The sequence below is a fragment of the Schistocerca nitens genome, chromosome 11, assembly GCF_023898315.1.
Source record: "Schistocerca nitens isolate TAMUIC-IGC-003100 chromosome 11, iqSchNite1.1, whole genome shotgun sequence".
NCBI lineage: Eukaryota > Metazoa > Arthropoda > Insecta > Orthoptera > Acrididae > Schistocerca > Schistocerca nitens.
This window is the reverse complement of record NC_064624.1, coordinates 46,782,514-46,805,791: the sequence shown is the minus strand read 5'-3', so window position 1 is coordinate 46,805,791 and position 23,278 is coordinate 46,782,514. Positions and strand designations below refer to the sequence as shown.

At 41.1% G+C, this 23,278-nt stretch overlaps 1 protein-coding gene across 1 annotated transcript in view; it reads right to left on the bottom strand.

The window, feature by feature from the left end:
* LOC126213286 (uncharacterized) overlaps positions 1–23,278 on the bottom strand; it is a 292,020-nt gene that overhangs the window by 49,572 nt on the left and 219,170 nt on the right. The window lies entirely within an intron of this gene.

The window sequence follows — 23,278 nt, the reverse complement described above, 5'->3', positions numbered from 1 at the left end:
CCCACACAGAAGCATAGCTACAATAAGAGACTGGAATAGAAGGGAGAACCGATAGAGGTACTCAAGGCACCCTCCGCCACACACCATCAGGTGGCTTGTGGTGTATGGATCTAGATGTAGATGTAGATGACCTCATCCTCCACACCCAGCAAGTAATTGTTGCTACACAATCTGTGAAAGTGACAGAAACTTGGCACACCCACTTGGGAGATTTCAAATAGTACATACATAATGTTTTGCATTTGTAGCATTGTTTTCGGCAGTGAAAAAAAAAATTGTGTATTAGTTTCTGGGAAACCATCGTAATTCCTATAATCATCTGACACATAGAATACCAAATTTGTTTTTCTGGTGAAAACATCCTCCTAAGTACAGTATTTCTTACTCAGAGATCCAAATGGGAACTGCTTTATCTGTGGAGTACTTTATACTTGAAGATGCAATCATCATTAGATATGCATGTCCTTAAGAAGTATAATAGTTATATATTTACATTGTTCCAGCCATTAGCAGTACCATCATAGCAGGGTCATACACAAAAAAAACTCAAAAATCCAGACTGTGGCCATTTTAGTTATTAAGAAGGGTCTTTGTCAAGAAAATGGTTTTCAGTTGATGGGAGCAAGATTTTACATATTTTTAGGTATTTGCTAATATGGGAATACATATTTTCTGCTGAATTTCTGATATCATTAAGTGATGATTGTTTTAGTAAACTTACACAATGCTTTAATGGTGTCTGGACTGATGGAAATTCTGGGATGGTACAGATGCTGACTTGTTTTTACAATCACCATCTCTACGTCATGGAGTTGGCTTTACAACCTGTTCCAGAAATTATCCTGTCCTTGGACATCTAGATCCAAGGCTGGTTCCTACCAGTTACGCATTTTTCCCTGGGCTTTGTTTCCAGTGCTGCACAGGGACAGCTTAGTGACACCACTGCCTCCTCAGTGCCTCCGAGTTCCCATGATTTCCATTCTAGGTTTACTCCCCAAGGCTCTTTCACTCTGTCCACAGTTGGGGCTATTACCTGCCACCGTAGAGACCTTTTTTCATAGTATCTAATCCTTCAGGAAATTCTTCGTGCCAAAAAAAAACTAACTTGAAACTGCAATGGCACTGATTCTGGATGTCTGAGCAATGTCCACAATTTTTTATTATGCTAAATACTTCCGTTATCAATAAATATTGCATCTGCATGCTGCACAACTGTGCTTCACATTCCCTCCACATTTCTGCCGAAGTTACAGACCAAATACAGCCTTGCATCCATGGTATCATGGAGGCGAACCTCCCAGTTTGTTCAACAAAATTTACAAGTCCCACTTTCACTGTAAACTACTACCCATAACAGAATAGTTAGATAGGTTTATTTTTAATTCACCTTGGCACATAATCAGCTATACATTATATAGAAGTTGTGATCACATTATACCTGCTAGCTTAACTATCAATCTGCAGTAAAGAAATCTTACCTATTACATGTTGTTATCTGGAATATGGAGTGCGATGGGAAAGTCTCAGGTGTCTTGAAACAACTTCCAGGAAGTAGCTTTGAACATGGCATTTCTTCTCCAACATTAAAACTTACACCACCACTCGAATCTATACAATCATCCCACACTTGGAAATGAAGAAAACAATAATATTATAATGATAGTTATACTAGCTGCAAGCTAGTTACTTCATAAAATGTGTCTTTCATTCTACCAGTACAAAGCAAAGAGGTTTCTGACAAGAACTTACATTTCTCGAACAGTAATACCTCAAGGAATTTTACTGTGTCGATCTTTCAAATAGGGAAATCATTTTTGGAGGTTCTTGTAACTTGACACACTGTTTTAAATTAATTTTATGAGAACAAATGAAGCAAATATTGTAAGCAATGACATTAAAATGCACTTAAGAAGAAAAGTCTGAGAAATTTGATTGAGAATACTGTGAAAGGACTGTTGAACTGAGAGTATACATAATGTATTTAATAAATTCTGATTCAGTTTAGGAATTGCCCAACTCGTTATGAACATGTGACTAAATTACTGCTGCTTTTATCTTCTGTGCTGCAATATTCACAAACCCTATTGTTGCAATGCAATTATACAAAAGCTAATTTAAATTTATAATTTATTCTTTCAATGAGTATAAAAGACATGGAAGTAACCAATATACAACAGGAAGGACTCTATAAACGTCTTCAGTCAACTAAACAATGTCACAGAAACTAATGACACTAACAAAAATTCTGTTGGCATTTGGGCATACTCATTACTTTACTGCATTGTACTTGCCATCTTTGCAAGAACATTAAACACAAGCACACTGATCAAAATGGGCAATAGGCAAAGATGCAGTCTTTCTCCTCCATCGTCAAACATGTACACTGAAGAAACAATGAAGGAAGTAAAAGAAGTGTACAGAAGTGGGATTAAAATGCAAGGCAAATTGATTTCAATAACAAAATTCAGTGATAGCATCGCTATCTTCTGTGAAACTGAGTGGGGTGAACAGTAGACTGAGTAGGAAGGAATTCTGCCACCTTGGAAGTATGGAGTACTTAGGAAGAACATTAGCACAGACAACATAGTCTTCCTCACTAAAAGAAGTTTCCTAGTATCAAATATAGATGTTAAATTGAGAAAGAAAAATTCTGAGAATTTGCATCTTGTAAACTGCATTGCACAGAAGTGAATCATGGACTGTGGGACAAATGGAGAAGTAATGAATTGAAGTGTTTGAGAAGTGGTCTTAAAGCTGAATGCTCAAAATGAAGTGGAGTGATAAGACATCAAAATAAAGTGGACTGATAAGACATTCAATATTTGAGGGCACTGGGTGTAAGTACTATGCAGATACAAACATTTATCACAAACAAGAAACATCAAACACCGTAAAGAAAGAGAAAGGGGGGATGGGGGCATGCAGAGAGAGAGAGAGAGAGAGAGAGATGCTGATGGAACAGCTGGCTAGTTCTGCATATGTGGAAGCCGTAGAAAATTTATTTTATAGCTCACACCCACTCATGCCTGGCAGTGCCATCATCGGCACTTTGCAGGACCATTTTTAAAACCCAAGTTGTTAGTGGCTGTATAAACAGTTTTAATTTTTCATAAATCAACATGCAGTCTACCACTACAGATGAGCTCTTACTAAGATTCTTACAACTGAAGTCTTCCATAGACGACTGCAATGGACACAGGGCCATAGTTTACATTAAATATATTTCATTACTAAAAATGGGACTGACATACGAGGGTTGTAATGCCCCACATTTTTTTAAAAAATCCATTAATATACATAGACAAATGTCTTTGTTGGGACTTCACATTTGATGTTTGTTCTGTGCACCTGTGAAGTTTCGAACCATTCTGGCAGATGGAAGAGCTATATTACAGTGTCAAAATGGTGACTCGCACTACAAGCAGCATGCTGTTATTGAATTCTTGTATGAAGAAAAGGAAACCATGGTGAACATCCATAAATGTTTGTGAGGAGTGTATGGCGATGCTGCAGTTGATAAGAGTATAGTTGGGCAATGTGTAAATAAAGTTACAGCCTAAGAAAATGCAGAAACAGAGCTCCATGATCAGATACACTTGGGACATCCTGTCACAGCCACTGCTCCAGACATGCTGAATTGTGCAGGTGCCATTATTCGTGGGACTGGTGCATCACAACTTGACAATTGGCTCTACATTTGTCGGTCAGCCCTGGAAGCATATCTGCAATGATATTGTATATTCAAAGAGGTGCTCACGATGGGTTCCATGAATGCTCACAGTAGACCACAAGGGTCAAAGAAAAGCCATTTCATCTGAATTGTTGGTGCATTTAGAGACTGTCAGATAGGCCTTTCTCTCATGGATCACTACAAGGGGAGAAAGCTGGGTGCACCACTTTGCGCTGGAAACAAAAAGGCATTCCATGGAGTGGCATCAACCTCATCCACCACAAAAGAAGAAATTCAAGACAACCCCCCCCCCCCCCCCCCCCGCCCGCTGGAAAAGTCACAGTGACAGTCTTCTGGGACTGGGACATCATTTCTGTGTTCTGTGGATGTGATGCCAAGAGGGTCAACCACCAATTCAGAAGCATAAGTGAAGACTGAATAAACTCAAGAAATGTTGGACAAGAATCCTGCAGAATTATTGCTGCAATGCGATAATGCATGCCCCACACAAGTCTGAGACTGTGGGAACACATCACCAAATTGGGTTGGACAGGATTGCCTCACCCACCCTATAGTCCAGACCTGGCGCCCTCAGACTTCCATCTCTTTGGGCTGCTTAGGGTTCTCTATGGGGAACACACTTTGAAGATGAAAAGAGTGTCAGTCGTGCAATGAAAACATGGCTGAACCTACAGGACAAGAGTTTTTACCAACAGAGAATACACGCTCTTCCACAATGTTGGCGTACAGCCATAGAACATGATGGAGACTACGCAGAAAAAATGGACATGGACAAGACATGTTGAAGTATATTGTCACCAAATTCTGACTATAAACAATAAATAAATTCTGAGAAAAAAAAATGCGGGGTATTACTTTGGAACGGCCCTCATAGTAATGCAACAGAATGTGAGGCACATATTGGAATATTTGATACCACACCATGTACACAACTGCGCCACAATTTTTTTAAGTTTGCACATTCTCTGAAGACTTTATTTATTCATTTATGCTTACTGCTGACTAATGTGTTATGCTTAAATACAAACAATGATGTAGTTGCACAATGGCTTCATTTACTTGGCATGACCAAGTAATGTCAGATGTCATCACAATGTGATGTAAGAAGCATCAGGGAAGCAGCCACTGAAGCATTCTTTGGCTAACAACAGCTAAAGAATTCTTTAGCAAAAAGCAGCCAAAAGGTTCTTTCACAATAATGGCCAGAGCTGATGGAGAAAGAGTTGCTACCCAGGCCATGCTGTAGTCAAAGCTACCTCACATCTAAGTCTCATTACCGCCAACTGCAACGAACATTACTGACAGTGGACACAGAGCCAAGCTGGAGTATTGCCAACTAGGGTTTTTGCACAGCCTTGGCAGCACTAGCCTTCTCTCCCCCTATGTGACAGGAAATACTGACCTTTTAAAACAATGAGGCAACAAGCCCGCATAAACATCAAACTGGTGCCTTCCATGCGGAAGGCCACCAGCTGCAGATCTTATACTGGAGGGGACCATGGTTCACACCCCTACATGACTAGCTGCCTTGCGTGAGCATGCTCTCCTGCTGCTGGTTTGCCCAGAGTGACACACTACCTCGGCTCAAATGCACACATCCTGGTGCTGGTTGTACTGGCATGTCTGCCAGTGCTGGCAACAGTCACAGCATGCAGCCAGGATAGAGCCACCAGCAGGCCACTATCACACCACAGCCTATTTGCACTGTAAATTGGCTGTGCCTTTGAGGACTGCACACAGGTCAGCATCTTTGATGCACACCAGGGCCACAACTGCCGTAAACTTATCAATAAACATGTGACAATTTTGTGCTCTTGATTTATCAGAAGATAGCAACTTGTTTGCTAATCACCACTTCGCTGCAACCATACCCACAGTGCAGAGCTGAATGCCATCCTGACCTATAAAAAATGGCTCTTCCTGCCACCACAAAGATGAAGTCCACTCTACAATATTATTACTCAATTACGTAAAAAGCAATTCTTTTCACTCTATACACATTATCACATTAGCAGTTTATATGAAATTTCAAGAATGAGATTTTCACTCTGCAGTGGACTGTGCGCTGATATGAAACTTCCTGGTAGACTAAAACTGTGTGCCGGACCTGGACTCGAATTCGGGACCTTTGCCTTTTGCGGGCAAGTGTTCTACCATCTGAGCTACCCAAGCACGACTCACGCCCTGTCCTCACAGCTTCAGTTCTGCCAGTACGTGAGTCATGCTCGGGTAGCTCAGATGGTGGAGCACTTGCCTGCAAAAGGCAAAGGTCCTGAGTTCAAGTCTTGGTCTGGCAGAAAGTTTCATATGAAATTTCATCACAGAATAAGCATGTGACCTTAAAATATCCAGCATTATATTAGGCATAAATGTCAGCAAAGAATTCAAAGCAGCAATTATATGTTAAGGATTTAATATTTCTAGATTGTTCAAAATATTTATGTTGCAAATTTGAAATAAAAATTGAGTAATCAATATGTACATCATGATGTGTCCTATTTGTTTCATAATTAATTTTAGTAACTATAACTTTATTAAAATTGTTGTATCAACAATAAGTGAACTGGTTTTTACTGTTAGAAATATACTTAAAGATGGGTGGCTGAGTCAGCCAAACCAGTTCACAAAAATATACACCAATAAGCACAAAATGCCCAGCAGAAGATACTTCAGGAGAAACAGTGAAGACCATTATTACATTACCTCCATACCCATCCCAATTCATCCCATAGCCTAACACCTCTCATTTTGAGCTAGGAACTCCAGTATGTGTATGCACTGGTGGAAGATATCCACAGTATGTGTATGCGCTGGTGGAAGATATCCACAGAACCTCATTGTGGTGCCACCAGAACCAGCTCCAGTCACAATTATCTCACCAGCCACCATTGCAGCAGTAATTTTTTTACTATAAAATCTGATAGTGTAGCAGATTAATTATCTGTGCTTTGGAAATGCAACACACCTTAGGAATTTCATGACATTTTCAGCTGAGGAATTCATAAAGGTGTACAAATTTTTATAACCCTATCTTTTATCTGTAATATTTTAGATTACAATGAATATTGATCATGCTCCGTTGGGAGGCGAAGGGCCTTAATTCAGAACCTATTGCCTTTTATATCAGAAATATTTATTGAAATACGGGGATGGTATTTATGCATCTTTACAGCGATATTACTCTGTATCACAATTAAAATACACTTTTCATGGAGGTATGTTCCACCTATGCTCCTAAACGAAGGGCAGCTTCTTTTTGCCATATGCGTTTCGACTCTTTTGTTTATGAAGCCTCTCCAGTGTCCATGATATGTGTTTCTCTTTATACATAAAATAAATGTATTATGTAGTAGTTACAATATGTTACTACCTTTTTCCCTTATTTTTCAGATTAGTAACACCTTTTGTAGCACCAAATTTTATAATATTAAATTATCATTTGGTGTTAAGATTTCAAGCATTGTTAGCCCACATATGTAGTTCATAAATAAAAGAGTAGTTCATAAATAAAAGAAGAAAACCGTGTATGGCACAAAAACAAAGTGACTTTCATTTACTGTAGTTGCATAGATAGACCATAATACCATGAATTTTGAAGTGACTAAGGGACTATGGAAAATGGATAAAATGGTGATAAAATCCACTGCTTTAGTATTATCCAAATCGAGAAAGTTCTAAGATATTACATGAAGAACTAGACAGATATTATAGCCACTAATCAAATTCTCGATGAGCTTCTAACTGGTGTTGCTTATGCCATCTGCTCTGCAGTACATGATTAGAAACACTGTGAGAAGACATACAGTCTCCACTATACAGGCAAAACAGTCAAGCTGAGAGAGAGCCAACACATGTTAGATGACACAGTTATTAAAAATTCATGTCATAAATTGACTTTAAAAAATTTCTGGAGAAAAAACCAAGCTGTATCATGGTAAGTACTGTTGTCTTGTGTTCCAAAGACTGTCTTAATATACACAATATACACTTTGTATGTTATAATAAGGAAGCAGCAAGATAATTACAAATAGTTGCTTCTTGGGTATCAGGAATTTTGCATGTTTTTACTATGTGCTGCCTGTATTATACACTGTGTGGTATGTGGGAAGTGAAATGACAAATGACTGAATGTGCCTTCCAAAAACTTCTGACTAGATCTGCTGTGCTACGGAACTATCATAACCTTTCACTTCGATGAGGTTCAGAGCTATAGCCAATTTTCCATGTAAAACATACCTCACTACTAATTACCAAACAATGGAAAATAATATTTATGAAAAGGATATGTTGCTACTCACCACACAGATGAAGTGCTGACTTGCAGACAGGCACAATGAAGTTAAGTTTTCAGTCAACAAGTGCTTCTTCTGAAACAACACAACCCAACACACACACACACACACACACACACACACTTTCACGCAAGCACATCTTACACACAGGTGGCACTGTCTCTCACCGCTGGGGTCCAGCTCCAAAGTCTTCCTGCATCTGACAAATGCAGCACTCTTGGGAGGATGGTGGGGGAAAGGAGGAGACATAGGGTGGGGAGTGGGAGGGATATCAGGATAGCAGTGGGAGGAAGACGATGATGTGCTGGTGAGAACATGTAGGAACATGGTGGGGACAGGATGGGCTGCTAGGTGCAGTGTCAAGAGGCTGTGTTGGAGGGGAGGGGAAAGGGAGAGGACAGAGGAGAGAGGAGACATAGAGAAAAGGAAAAAGACTATATGTGCACTGGTGGAATGTGTAGTGCTGGAATAGGAGCAGCATAGGGAATAGGCAAGGGCAGGACACTGACAAGCAAAGGTTGAAGACAGTGAGGTTACAAGGATAACGAATATGTTGTAGAGAGATTTCCTACTAACCCAGTTCAGACAAGCTGGTGTTGGTATGAAGGATCCAGAAGGCACAGGCTGTGAAGCTGTCACCGATGGGAAGTACACTGTGCTGGGCAGTATGTTTAGCAACCACGGATATTAGGTCAGAGATTCCTCATTTCAGGGTGAGAGGTAGTAGAACCCTGGCATAGAACATAGTTCAGCTACTCCAGTTCTGGTGCTGAGTCACGAAGAGAGTGCTCCTTTGTGGCCAGGCAATGGATATGTGAGAAATGGTAAGTGCATGGAGAGACAGGGCAAGGGTAATCTGTTTCTGAACAAGGTTAGGAGGGTAATTTCAGTCTGTGTAGAGCCTTCACATTTTTGGAGAGAGACTGCTCATCACTACAGATGTGACAACTGCATGTGGCTTGGCTATATGGAAGGGGCTTCTTGATATGGAATCGGTGTCAGCTGTCAAAGAGGAGGTATTATTGCTGGTTGGTAGGTCTGATGTGAACAGAGGTACTTGTCCATTATAATTATGCGGGCTGTTATGCCGTGGTCGGTTGATGAATTCTATGTCGATTCCCAACGTTTCGTCTCCGACTACGGGAGACATCTTCAAGGGGGTCCGTAGCTCAATGGAAGGTCCAACACACCCACTGGCTCTCTACTGACTGCCGCTAAATTCCGTGTCCGCGCGCTCCCATGCCGCAGCGTGACGTCACGTGTTTTGAAAACGTCAGTGCAATTGGCCGCTGTCCATCGCCGTCGAGCGCTGTTGCCATCACCCAGTAGTGGATGGGTGCTACACATCTTCTTTAACACCGGCATCCATATACCATTTAATTTCACACCCTCCTCCTTTCGGTTGAAATTATTTGGGTGTTTAGCAATTTCGATTTCCTCCCTGTAGAGCCTTTCGTAATATCTGCTTGTGGCCGCTAGTACTTGCGTCTCCTTGAAATGAATATTGTGGTTCCCCGGCTGGAAAGCATGCTCCGCAACAGCTGATCATTCCGTTTCTCCTCTTCTACAATTTCCCTTATGCTCTTCCAAACGTTTAGAAACAGTTCTTTTAGTGATACCCACATAAACATCACCACAGCTGCATGGGATCCTATACACTCCAGATTTTTCCAGTGGTTTGCGAGCCTCCTTGGCAGGCTTAAGGTATTCCTGTATCTTCCTGGTGGGCTTGTAAATTATGGTAATATTCCGCTTCATCAAGATCCTCCCTATTCTTTCCGTTACATTTTTAACAAACGGCAGGAAAACCTTAGATTTTGCTGCAGCCAGAACGTCAATATGATTTCTGCGTGGCTGCCTCAACACACGTTTTATTTCAGCAGACGAATATCCATTCTTCATTAGTGCATTGTGGAGATGTTCCATCTCAGCATCGAGCAACTCAGGTTCACAAATATTTCTAGCTCTGCCCGCTAACATCTTGATAACACCCCGCTTCTGTTGTGGGTGGTGGTTCAAATCCCGGTGCAAATAACGGTCCGTGTGCGTGGGTTTTTTGGTATACTGAGTGGCCCAAACTACCATTTTTGTTTCTAAAAACAAGCACATCGAGGAAATGTAACTTGCTGTCTACCTCCTCCTCCATTGTAAACTGAATTCTCGAGTTTATACTGTTCAGATGTTCATAGAACCAGCTTAGTTCCTCCCTACCATGTCTCCACAGCACAAACGTGTCATCTCCATATCAGAACCATACATTTGGTTTTTTGCTGGCAGTACCTAAGGCCTGTTCTTCGAATTTCTCCATAAAGAAGTTTGCAATTACGGGACTTAGGGGGCTTCCCATAGCCACGCCATCCGTTTGCTCATAAAACTGTTCATTCCACTTGAAGTATGTGGTCATCAAACAACACTTAAACAGTTCTGAAGTATCGGCAGGAAAAATTCGATCCAGCTGTTCCAATACATCATTAAGTGGAACCATGGTAAACAGTGATACCACATCGAAGCTGACCAATGTCCTCCAGCTGGACCACTATGCCATTCAATCTGCTGATGAAATGTGTCGAATTCTTTATATGAGTCCAAACGGCCCACATGTGGTTTTAGCAATGTAGTCAAAAACTTGGCTAACGAGTAGGTGGGTGAACCAATGGCCCTTAGTATCGGTCTTAACGGCACATTTTCTTTATGAATTTTGGGCAATCCATAAAGCCTCAGTGGTAGCGCAACCGAATTGCAGAGACCTTTCTGTACACTCTCTTCAATGGAGGACTTTTTTTATAAACCGCGACACAGTTCTGAGAACGCTGTTAGTGGGGTCCTTATTCAGCTTCCTATATGCTTGCGGATCCAGTAGATCAGTAATTTTACTCTGATAGTCAGCCACGTCCATAACCACCGTTGCGCTTTCTTTGTCAGCTGGGAGAACCAAAATACTATCATCATCATTCAGGAGTTTTAAAGCTCTTCTCTCACCCACAGTTATATTACTTTTTGCCGGTTTTTCATTGGCTAATATTCTTACTGTTTCTACACGGATTTCTTCAGCTGTTACAGAATCCACACTGCGAATTCCTGCTTCTACACTGGCTATAATTTCTTCCATGGGCACAAAACGTGGACTAACAGCAAAATTTCCTCCCTTGGCAAGCACAGATGTCTCATCGTCAGATTCCCAAATAAATTCAGCCGAAACGAGGAGGGTGTGAAATTAAATGGTATATGGATGCTGGTGTTAAAGAAGATGTGTACCACCCGTCCACTACTAGGTGATGGCAACGGCGATCGATGGCGACGGACAGCGGCAAATTGCACTGACGTTTTCAAAACACATGACGTCACGCTGCGGCGTGGGAGCACGCGGACATGGAATTTAGCGGCAGTCAGTAGTGAGCCAGTGGGTGTGTTGGACCTTCCATTGAGCTACGGACCCCCTTGAAGATGTCTCCCGCAGTCGGAGACGAAACATTGGGAATCTACACAGAATTCATCAACCGACCACGGCATAACAGCCCGGATAATGATAATGGACATGTTATTTCCTGCCGTGAAAGTCTACATTTTAGGACCAGTGGTACTGACATAACCAGTCTTAATTTGGAGGTCAACACTGAGGAAGGTGGTTAGTTGGGATGAAGATGACCACGTGAAGTGAATGGAGAAGAAAGTGTTGATCTGGAGGTACATGAATAAAGTATACTCATCCCCTTTCCAGATTACAAAGATGTCAGCAGTAAATCCGAACTACATGAGGGGTCAGGGATTCTGGGTGATTATGAAGGATTTCTCTAGGTGGCCCATGAACAGGGTGGTACAGGATGGTGCTATGTAGGTGCCACTGCTGTACCATGGATTTAATAGTACATGATGCCTTCAAATAAGAAGTAATTGTGGGTGAGGATATAGTTGGTCATGGTGACCATGAAGGAGGTTGCAGAACTTTTATCCATTACAGATAAGAAACACTGTGTCTGTGATGAATAAATGTTTCTTGAAATTATTGCAACAGTCACCTTTTGTTTTCTTCTTCAGTTTCTTTATTACTCCATTACCGGTTTAGAACCATCTAGCAAGTCATCATCAGATGGTGGTTATATTAATTTTCTGCAGCAGGATGGATGTTATATAGAACCATTACTATGTGTTGGTTGGATCTAGGTGTTTTGTAAACGTGGAATGTGTTACCTCTGCTAAGCGTGTAAAGTACAGTACAATTATTGTCACTGGAAACATTCAGTATGTTTTCAAGAATACTGTGTACATCAACATCCAACCAATTGATGATAATCATTTTAAATGACTCCCACACTGCTGCAGATAATTAATATATGTGCCATCTGATGATGAATCACTAGGCGGTTCAAATGGCATAATTAAAAAAAATTAAAGAACATTAACATAAGGCAACTGGTTGCAGTAATTTCGAGATTCCTTTAAGGAGGTTGTAGGTTTGGAGTCACTCCAGCATTGGGAAAGGTAGTATTCAATAACAGTAAGGCCTCCCCTCCCCTGATCCCCAGCACACCTTCTGAGTCTGCACCCAACAGCCCATCCTCTTCCCGCCACATACCTGCATGCTCTCACGAGTAGCACAACACCTCACCCCTCTCCTGTCCCGTTATCTCTCCCCCCACCAGCTGCATGCCTCCTCTTACCCTAACCACACACCCCAGACTTCTCCATACAAGACACAGGGGCATTTCACAGCCAGGTCCCAAAGGATAAAGACAGTAGTGAAGTGTGAGTGAGTTGTGTAGTGACATGCCTATGCCATTAGCTATTCCACACACTTTGAAGTCCCAACTGAATACTATCACATCATTTACTTCTTCAATGCTTTCATATGTGGCTGTGGTCTCAGAGGTCCTGTGTCTGTATCATCTCCGAGAAAAGAGTAATCGTGGTGAATTCAGGTATGATGATACTGTGTATCGTAACCCTAGCTGATACACAAAGGAATAATGCATTGCACTTTTATGTCCAAGAATGCACATGTTTGGAAAAGAATTTTGAAACAACATTCTCCTTATGCCTTTTTTTTTTTTTTTTTTTTTTTTTTGCTTCTCAACAGTACTACACAATGTGGACAAAAACTCAGAAATAAAACCAGAGGAACCATAATTTTCACAAAGAGTATTTGTTTGCAACTCTACCTGTATCATCTGGTGAATTATCAAGGAGCAATAACCTGGAGTGGGGTACAGAAGGAGTAGAAGGGTACGGCTGCAAGAATAGGAAATTGTGCTGCTCGATGGAGCATGCAGGGACTGAAGGTGGAAGGACAGGGCTGCCAGATGCAGCATTGGGAGGCTGTGGGGTGAGAGAAAGGAGGCAGTGATGGGGAGTGGAAAGGAGTGAAGCAGAGAAGGTTAAAAGATTGATGGATGCACCAGCAAGGAACAGTGCAGAGTGAGGGTGAGGGGGTTGAATTCTGAAGTGGTGACAGGACAGAGGGGATGAAGCAGTTGGGTGGAGGGTGAGGCTACAGTAGTTTTCTGTAGGCTGAGGTCAGGATGTATTCGGGAGTGGGGAATATGCTGTGAGGGTAACTTCCAATAAGGCAGTTCAGAAAGGCCTGTGGTGGAGGGGTGGATTCAGGTGTCTAGGGTTGTGAAGCAGTCATTGAAATCAAGTATGCTATGCACAGCCACATGTTGTGATAAGAGAATGGTCTACTTTGCTTTTGGCCATGGTTTTGCTGTGCCGATCATCCTGGTGGACGGATGGTTGGTAGTCATACCAACATAAAAAGCTGTGCGATGATTGCAGCAGAGCTGCTATATGACATGCCTGCTTTCACAGTTGGCTCAGTCTCTGATGGAGTGGGACTGGAATAGGAATTGCTGTGTTGGTGGACCATGCAGGTCTTGCACAGGGATCATCCACAGGGATATGATCCCAGTGGCAAGGGGTTGGGATTGGGCATAGCATAGATAAACTAGGACATTGTGACGGTTGGATGAGCCACGGAACACCACTTAGGAGGGGCTGGAAGCATATTGAGCAGGATGTCTCTCATTTCGGAGCACGATGATAGATAATCAAAGCCTTTACAAAGGATGTGGTTCACTTGTTTCAGTCTGGGGTAGTATTGGGTGACGAAGAGCAGTACTTTGTAGCTGGTTCTTGTGGATGATGGGAGGATTGGGGTTTGTGGGGATATGGCATTGGGAAATCTGTTTGCAGACTAGGTCTCGGGGAAAGTGGTTGTCTGTGATGGCCTTTGAGAGACCTTCAGCATACTGGGTATGGGAGCTCCCATCACCGCAGGTACACCATCCCCCAGGTGGCCAGGCTGTAAGGGAGGGATCTTTTTCTGTGGAAGTGATGACAGCTGTCAAAATGCAGGTACTGCTAATGATTGGGGTGTTTAATGTGGATAGAGGTGTGGATGTAGTCATCAGTGAGAAGGGGATAAATATCCAGGAAGGTAGCACACTCAGTTGAGTAGGACCAAGTAAAGTGAATGGGAGATGTATTGAGGTTGTAGAGCAATGAGGATATGGTGTCCTGCCCCTGAGTCCAGATTGTGAAGACATCATCCATTAACCTCAACTAGACCAGGGGTTTGGGGTTTTGGGAGGCTACTCAGCTTCCTATATTGGTATGACTATTAATCAGCTGTCAACCAGGATGATTGTCCACTGCGAAACTGTGGCTATGGCAACAACATGCAGCTGTACATAAAATGCTTGATTTCAATGTCTGCTTCACAATCTGGGCCATCTAGATCCTCCCATCCCCCACTGGCTTTTCTGAAGTGTACAGATGGGGTTATGCTTACAACATATTCTCTATTCTTGAAATCATCCCAGCCTAAACTTACAGTAACCTCTTGTCCTCACACACTCTACCAAACTCCCCTCATCTTCATTATGGGCTGCTCTCTGAGGTGCACCCATTGGTCTTTTCTGCTTCTATGCTCATCTTTCCTCCTTCCTCCTTACCAATACTGCCACCCCCCCCCCCCTACCCCAAGACTACTGATGCTGTGCCTGGCAGCCCTGTTCTGCACCTGTTGTTTCTGGATGCTCCACCAAGCAGTGTTGATTCCTCTTCCTCACGAGTACCCTGCTATTTGTTCCCCACCCAGCTTCAGATTGTTGCTCCCATTCAATGTGTCTCAGTTCCATTCTGGCTGAAGTGGTTGGAGATAGCAGTCAAGTGTGTGAGAGGTGGATTTGCTTGTGTGAATGTGTGTAAATTTTTGTTTTTCTTTTCTGAAGATGACTTTGGCCGAAAGCAATATTTTGTAGCAATCTTTCATTGTGCTTGTTCGCAACTCAACATCCCATCTTTACGGTGGGTATCAATCTATCTTTTTTACAATGTTGTTGGTATTCCAACCTGGACCTTCTAATGTTTAGTTATACAACATAGTTTGAAGTACATCATGATGGGAAGGTCAGTTTGTATTTGTTTAAATCAAAGGAACTCTCACTCATTGTACACTTAATTTGCTTCTTATGTTCATGTTTAAAATACTGCAGCAACAACCATTTCTGCAAGGCAACTAATAAGTATGGTTAGTGAAATGTAATTTCATGTATTACCTGTTGCAACATCAAACCAATGTCACAAGCAACAGGACAGAATGAAATTAATTATTACTACAATTCTGAGTGCCTCTACAGGAAGTTTATGGAAGACATTCAGACTGTACAAACAGCAGTGCCATCAGCCTCATTGCTTTTGAATAAAACCTTCAAATACAGGGCTTGCACACAAATCTGGAAATACTACACGAAATGCAAGCCTGAACATAAATTTCAATTCTAGCCAAGCCTGCAGTTTGATTATGAACTGCTCTGTGCAAATCTCCACTCTTGGTCAGAACAGTGTTCTGTGTAGTTGTACTTGCGTTATGCAAGAGCTCAGTGCAGTCGAACATGGCAAATTAGTGGTTGTTATATGGTGGGTGCTTCTGTAACCAAGATAGCCAAAGAGTTTGGTGTTACAGGAGGCACTGTATTGAAGATTTACACCACAAATCAGGAAAGTGGGAAAACATCATCCGCTGTCACAATGCTGATGAAAGTGTGTGTTGATTGATCACGATGGACCATCATCAAACAGGGTTGTGATGAAAAATAGGATAATGACAGCTGCAAAAAGCCATTGTTGAGTTGAATGTCACACTTGGAACAACATAAAGGGAGCTCCATAAGCTGGGAACCGAAGGGCGAGCTGGAAATCCAAAACCAAAAATCAGTGATACAGATCTGTTTACATTCCAAGAGTGAAACATGGCAGAAGTTCTGTGACAATTTTGCAGCCATATTATGGTTTCCATGGGCCCCACAGGTACTCTGCAAGGTCGCATTAATGCCAAGGATTGTGAGACGATATTGGATGATCAGGGCCATGCCATGATTCTGGGATTTGTTCCCCAATGGTGGTGATGTGCTCCAAGACAATAGGGCCTTCTGTTCACAAAGCTTGTGTTATCCAGGACTGATTTTGTGAGCATGAGGAGAAATTGCTCCTTCTCTGCTATCTGCCACAATCACCAGATCTCAATATGAGCCTTTCTAGTCTACTTCAGTGAAAAGGGTGTGTGATCACTATCAACCTCCATCATTGTTACCTCAACTTGCCACTATTTTGCTGGTAGAATGGTATAAAACTCCCTTGAAAACCATACAGGACCTGCATTTATCCATTCTGAGACAATTGGAAGCTATTTTGAATGTCAATGGTTTTTCTGGACTGGCAATATGTTGTGTTTTTGGTGTTCCCGTATGCCTGAAAGAGACTGATAATCATTTCTTTCCTGGTTTAATGCATGATTCCAGTTCAAGTTAAACTCTTTCCATAAGTAACTCAGCTTGAATGAAAGTCTTTTATAAATCTCTTCAAGTTAGGGGGCAGCGCCAGCATAAAACACACTGGAGATTGCACACGTATTTCCGCTGTGCACCCAAAGCCTGGCTTGAGCTCTGAATGGGTCATTCATTAAATTTTGTGTCATTGGTCATGTGCTACATGATGGAAATAACTGTTGATTCCATACAATAAACCAGAACTACAACTACATATAAACATCAGAAAACAACTGCACTAAAAGAGTATGTCACATTGTGCAAAATATATATGCTAGTGTTTAAGAAACAAAGCCTGAAAGGGAATCTGTCGAACATATATGATGTACTAACTGATACGACGCCCCCATGAACCATAGACCTTGCCGTTGGTGGGGAGGCTTGTATGCCTCAGCGATACAGATAGCCGTACCGTAGGTACAACCACAACTGAGGGGTATCTGTTGAGAGGCCAGACAAATGTATGGTTCCTGAAGAGGGGCAGCAGCCTTTTCAGTAGTTGCAGGGGCAACAGTCTGAATGATTGACTGATCTGGCCTTGTAACACTAACCAAAACGGCCTTGCTGTGCTGGTACTGCAAACGGCTGAAACCAAGGGGAAACTACAGCCGTAATTTTTCCCAAGGGCATACAGCTTTACTGTATGGTCAAATGATGATGGCGTCCTCTTGGGTAAAATATTATGGAGGTAAAATAGTCCCCCATTCGGATCTCCGGGCAGGGACTACTCAAGAGGCTGTCGTTATCAGGAGAAAGGAAACTGGCGTTCTACGGATTGGAGCGTGGAATGTCAGATCCCTTAATTGGGCAGGTAGGTTAGTAAATTTAAAAAGGGAAATGGATAGGTTAAAGTTGGATATAGTGGGAATTAGTGAAGTGCGGTGGCAGGAGGAACAAGACTTTAGGTCAGGTGAAAACAGGGTTATAAATACAAAATCAAATATGGGAAATGCAGGAGTAGGTTTAATAATGAATAAAACAACGGGAATGTGGGTAAGCTGCTACAAACAGCACAGAGAATGCATTGTTGTGGCCAAGATAGGCACGAAGCCCACACCTACGACAGTAGTACAAGTCTATATGCCAACTAGCGCTGCAGATGACGAAGAAATTGAAGAAATGTATGATGAAATAAAAGAAATTATTCAGATAGTGAAGGGAGATGGAAATTTAATAGTCATGGGTGACTGGAATTTGGTAGTAGGAAAAGGGAGAGAAGGAAACGTAGTAGGTGAATATGGATTGGGGGTAAGAAATGAAAGAGGAAGCCGCCTGGTGGAATTTTGCACAGAGCATAACTTAATCGTAGCTAACACTTGGTTCAAGAATCATAAAAGAAGGTTGTATACATGGAAGAATCCCGGAGATACTAAAAGGTATCAGATAGATTATATAATGGTAAGACAGAGATTTAGGAACCAGGTTTTAATTTGTAAGACATTTCCAGGGGCAGATGTGGACTCTGGCCACAATCTATCGGTTATGAACTGTAGATTAAAACTGAAGAAACTGCAAAAAGGTGGGAATTTAAGGAGATGGGACCTGGATAAATTGACTAAACCAGAGGTTGCACAGAGTTTCAGGGAGAGCATAAGGCAAAAAGTGACAATAATGGGGGAAAGAAATACAGTAGAAGAAGAATGGGTAGCTTTGAGGGATGAAGTAGTGAGGGCAGCAGAGGATCAAGTAGGTAAAAAGACACTGGCTAATAGAAATCCTTGGGTGACAGAAGAAATATTGAATTTAATTGATGAAAGGAGAAGATATAAAAATGCAGTAAATGAAGCAGGCAAAAAGGAATACAAACGTCTCAAAAATGTGATCAACAGGAAGTGCAAAATGGCTAAGCAGGGATGGCTAGAGGACAAATGTAAGGATGTAGAGGCTTATCTGACTAGAGGTAAGATAGATACTGCCTACAGGAAAATTAGATAGACCTTTGGAGAAAAGAGAACGACTTGTATGAATATCAAGAGCTCAGATGGAAACCCAGTTCTAAGCAAAGAAGGGAAAGCAGAAAGGTGGAAGGAGTATATAGAGGGTCTATACAAGGATGATGTTCTTGAGGATAAAATTATGGAAATGGAAGAGGATGTAGATGAAGACGAAATGGGAGATACGATATTGCGTGACGAGTTTGACAGAGCACTGAAAGACCTGAGTCGAAACTAGGCCCCGGGAGTAGACAACATTCCATTAGAACTACTGACGGCCATGGGAGAGCCTGTCCTGACCAAACTCTACCATCTGGTGAGCAAAATGTATGAGACAGGCAAAATACCCTCAGACTTCATGAAGAATATAATAATTCCAATCCCAAAGAAAGCAGGCATTGACAGATGTGAAAATTACTGAACTATCAGTTTAATAAGTCACAGCTGCAAAATACTAACGCAAATTCTGTACAGACAAATGGAAAAACTGGTAGAAGCCGACCTTGGGGATGATCAGTTTGGATTCCGTGGAAATATGGGAACACGTGAGGCAATACTGACCCTACGACTTATTTTAGAAGCTAGATTAAGAAAAAGCAAACCTACGTTTCTAGCATTTGTAGACTTAGAGAAAGCGTTTGACAATGTTGACTGGAATACTCTCTTTCAAATTCTGAAGGTGGCAGGAGTAAAATAAAGGAACCAAAAGGCAATTATAATTTGTACAGAAACCAGATGGCAGTTATAAGAGTCGAGGGACATGAAAGGGAAGCAGTGGTTGGGAAGGGAGTGAGACAGGGTTGTAGCCTCTCCCCAATGTTGTTCAATCTGTATATTGAGCAAGCAGTAAAGGAAACAAAAGAAAAATTCGGAGTAGGTATTAAAGTCCATGGAGAAGAAATAAAAATGTTGAGGTTCGCCGATGGCATTGTAATTCTGTCAGAGACAGCAAAGGACTTGGAAGAGCAGTTGAATGGAATGGACAGTGTCTTGAAAGGAGGATATAAGATGAATATCAACAAAAGCAAAACGAGGATAATGGAATGTAGTCGAATTAAGTTGGGTGATGCTGAGGGAATTAAATTAGGAAATGAGACACTTAAAGTAGTAAAGGACTTTTGCTATCTGGGGAGCAAAATAACTGATGATGGTCGAAGTAGAGAGGATATAAAATGTAGATTGGCAATGGCAAGGAAAGCGTTTCTGAAGAAGAGAAATTTGTTAACATCGAGTATAGATTTAAATATCAGGAAGTCGTTTCTGAAAGTATATGTATGGAGTGTAGCCATGTATGGAAGTGAAACATGGACGATAACTAGTTTGGACAAGAAGAGAATAGAAGCTTTTGAAATGTGGTGCTACAGAAGAATGCTGAAGATTAGATGGGTAGATCACATATCTAATGAGGAGGTACTGAATAGGATTGGGGAGAAGAGGAGTTTGTGGCACAACTTGACTAGAAGATGGGTTCAGTTGGTAGGACATGTTCTGAGGCATCAAGGCATCACAAATTTAGTATTGGAGGGCAGCATGGAGGGTAAAAATCGTAGAGGGAGACCAAGAGATGAATACACTAAACAGATTCAGAAGGATGTAGGCTGCAGTATGTACTGGGAGATGAAGAAGCTTGCACAGTATAGAGTAGTATGGAGAGCTGCATCAAACTAGTCTCAGGACTGAAAACCACAACAACAACAACAACAACAACAACAACTGATACGAAAACATTTTATTACCCAATACACAGTTTTCTTTTTACTAAAATTAGCCTCAGTCTTCGAGCATCTCAGAGTTGCTGTCTCGGTGATTTATGGTAGACCACGACACATATCTTGTTATAGGGACGGGAGAGAGCAGAATTCATGTGTATTATAAGAACGCTAAACAAGTTTAATTCACCTATGAATGAGATCTCTTGCAAAATCCTTGCAAATCAATTCCTGAATACTGTTTGTCAAATACAGCACCTTACAAAATTGTTTTAGTGGTACACATAGAAAAGATTTGAAACAGAGCTGCACACTTCATCAGACATTTGCTTAGCTGGTGTGTGTTTGTTGCAAAAATGCTGCAAAAACTGGAATGGGAGATGCTACAAGGCAGACTATATGCAGCTTAGAGCATTTTTTCTTACAAAATTCTGAGAGGTCCTATTTCAGGAGGAGTCAAGATAAATACTATTTTCTCCAACATACATCTCACATATTTACTACAATGCAACAACTACAGAAATCTTTCTTCCATGTACAATGGAGGGATAGAGTGGTGGAGGGGATGGTGGTAGGGGTGGGGTATGGTACTGGTACACTATGAACTCTGCCAAACTTAATACAGATGAAGAACAGATGTAGACGTACATATTGAGGTAGATATAAATGGTTAAATTAATACCTTGAGGGGCAGGAGTTACTGCAGTACATTCATCAGGGCACAACATTGTAGTTTGCTAGTCAGGAAAACAAAGACGGAAAATAGGAAATTGTACAGAAAAGTTGTATGATCTAGGACACACACTTCCATCTTCTGTCCTGTATCATTAAAGTTTCAAAATTGTGGAAAGTAGTCTGAAATTGCATCAAAATCAATATTTAACAGGCATTCCACAGTCAATTTCTCCTCGATCAGTAGAGACTACCTTGCAAAAAGGTAACTGATGATCGATTCTGTGACAAGTTCAAATGGCTCTGAGCACTATGGGACTCAATTGCTGAGGTCATTAGTCCCCTAGAACTTAGAACTAGTTAAACCTAACTAACCTAAGAACATCACAAACATCCATGCCCGAGGCAGGATTCGAACCCGCGACTGTAGCAGTCTTGCGGTTCCAGACTGCAGTGCCTTTAACCGCACGGCCACTTCAGCCGGCTCTGTGACAAGTGCAGGTGGTTGTTTTGTAAGTATGAGGCCCCCAGAGCTTTCTGTGTGATGGCCAATAAGCATAAATACATCATCATTATGAACATCTTCTAACAAGACATCAAATTGTTTATGTTAGATTGTACAACTGATCCAAATTAGAGCCTTAAGATCAAATTATACATGAAAAGTTTATATACATCTCCAAATGGTTCATACACAAAAATTTACTAACACAGTCACATATTTTTACTGTAACCAAAAACTGTATATAAGGCAAATTATAATGAGCCAGGTCACAGAAGAAGAGATCACCCTTCACATTGTATCATTCGTGATGAAACCTGGCACAGCAAGTACCAGAAATCAATCAAACCATCTGATACAATGGTTGTATGAAAGTGTATAAGTGCAAGAGGAAGGAAGGATGGAACGAACAAGGATTAGGGTTTAACATCCCATCGACATTAATATCATAATGGATAGGTCACAAGCTCTGACTCCTTCAAGGACAGGGAAGGAAATTGGCCATGCTCTTTCCAAGGAAGTATCTCACCATTTGCCTAAAGTGAATTATGGAAATCACAGGAGATCTGAACCTACATGGCCACTGTACCACCTTGCTCCTCAGCACAAATAAATCAAAGAGAGAATAATCCACCTGACTGCCTAAAAAAAGTAAGTTGTATTGTAGGCGTAGATGTTCACAAAGGTGGGCATACAAATAAATGCTAACATAAGTAAGAGTGTTTTGGACCAAAGAGTTGCATAAATTAAAGACACAGCAAGATGACATGTGGGTGAAGATGTACTTACAGACAAATGGAAAAATCACTATTTGCGTGTACTACTGAAATGAATTTTTTTAAGGGATTGGACTACAATGGTCTCAATAAAACTCATACGATAAATCTAAAACATTTATTATGAAAGCACACAGACACCAACATCTTAAATATAACACCCTGCTATTTTCATCAAATACGTCCAAATTTTTTTGTTATTTTGTGATAGAGTTTTGTCTATTTTGGCCAGTTTCTTCATCTGCTTCAGGGTATGTGGGAGTTTTCTGAGAAAATCTGCAATATTCATGAAACAATAATAAAAACATTGAAAATGTTATTTTAAAAACTGTTCAAAAATTAAGGTGTATTTTATAGTCTGTAAAATATGGTATGTAGTGATGAGTCACATCCTGCCTTCAGAGTTTGGAAGAGTACATTATACAAGAGAGATATTGCAAGATATTGCAGTAGGCTCACAGAGGATCACTGACCTATACGCCATAGAAAAGATCCACATATAAGAAGACTGAATAATGCTGCTTTCAAAAATAATTCTTACAAAAAAGCTCATTATCCTGAATGCACACTGTAGTATAGTATTTAATGCCCAAGCTTAAACTATTGGCTGGAGTCCATATAGTGTTGTTGTTTCTGCTGAACATTTGTTAGAATATGAATGGCAGTTGGAGACATTGAAGCACAAGCATCTATTAATACATCTTTCACAACTTTTGCTTTAATCTCTAAACTTTATCTGAGGGTCCAGAAACCTAGCAGAGAATTTCTTACAAATAGACAAATGCGATGCTAGAAAAAGAGAAAGTTTTAATCACTGTCATTAAAATGTTGTTGCAAGTACACAGGTGTCCAAAATTAAAACAACAAATGGAAATTT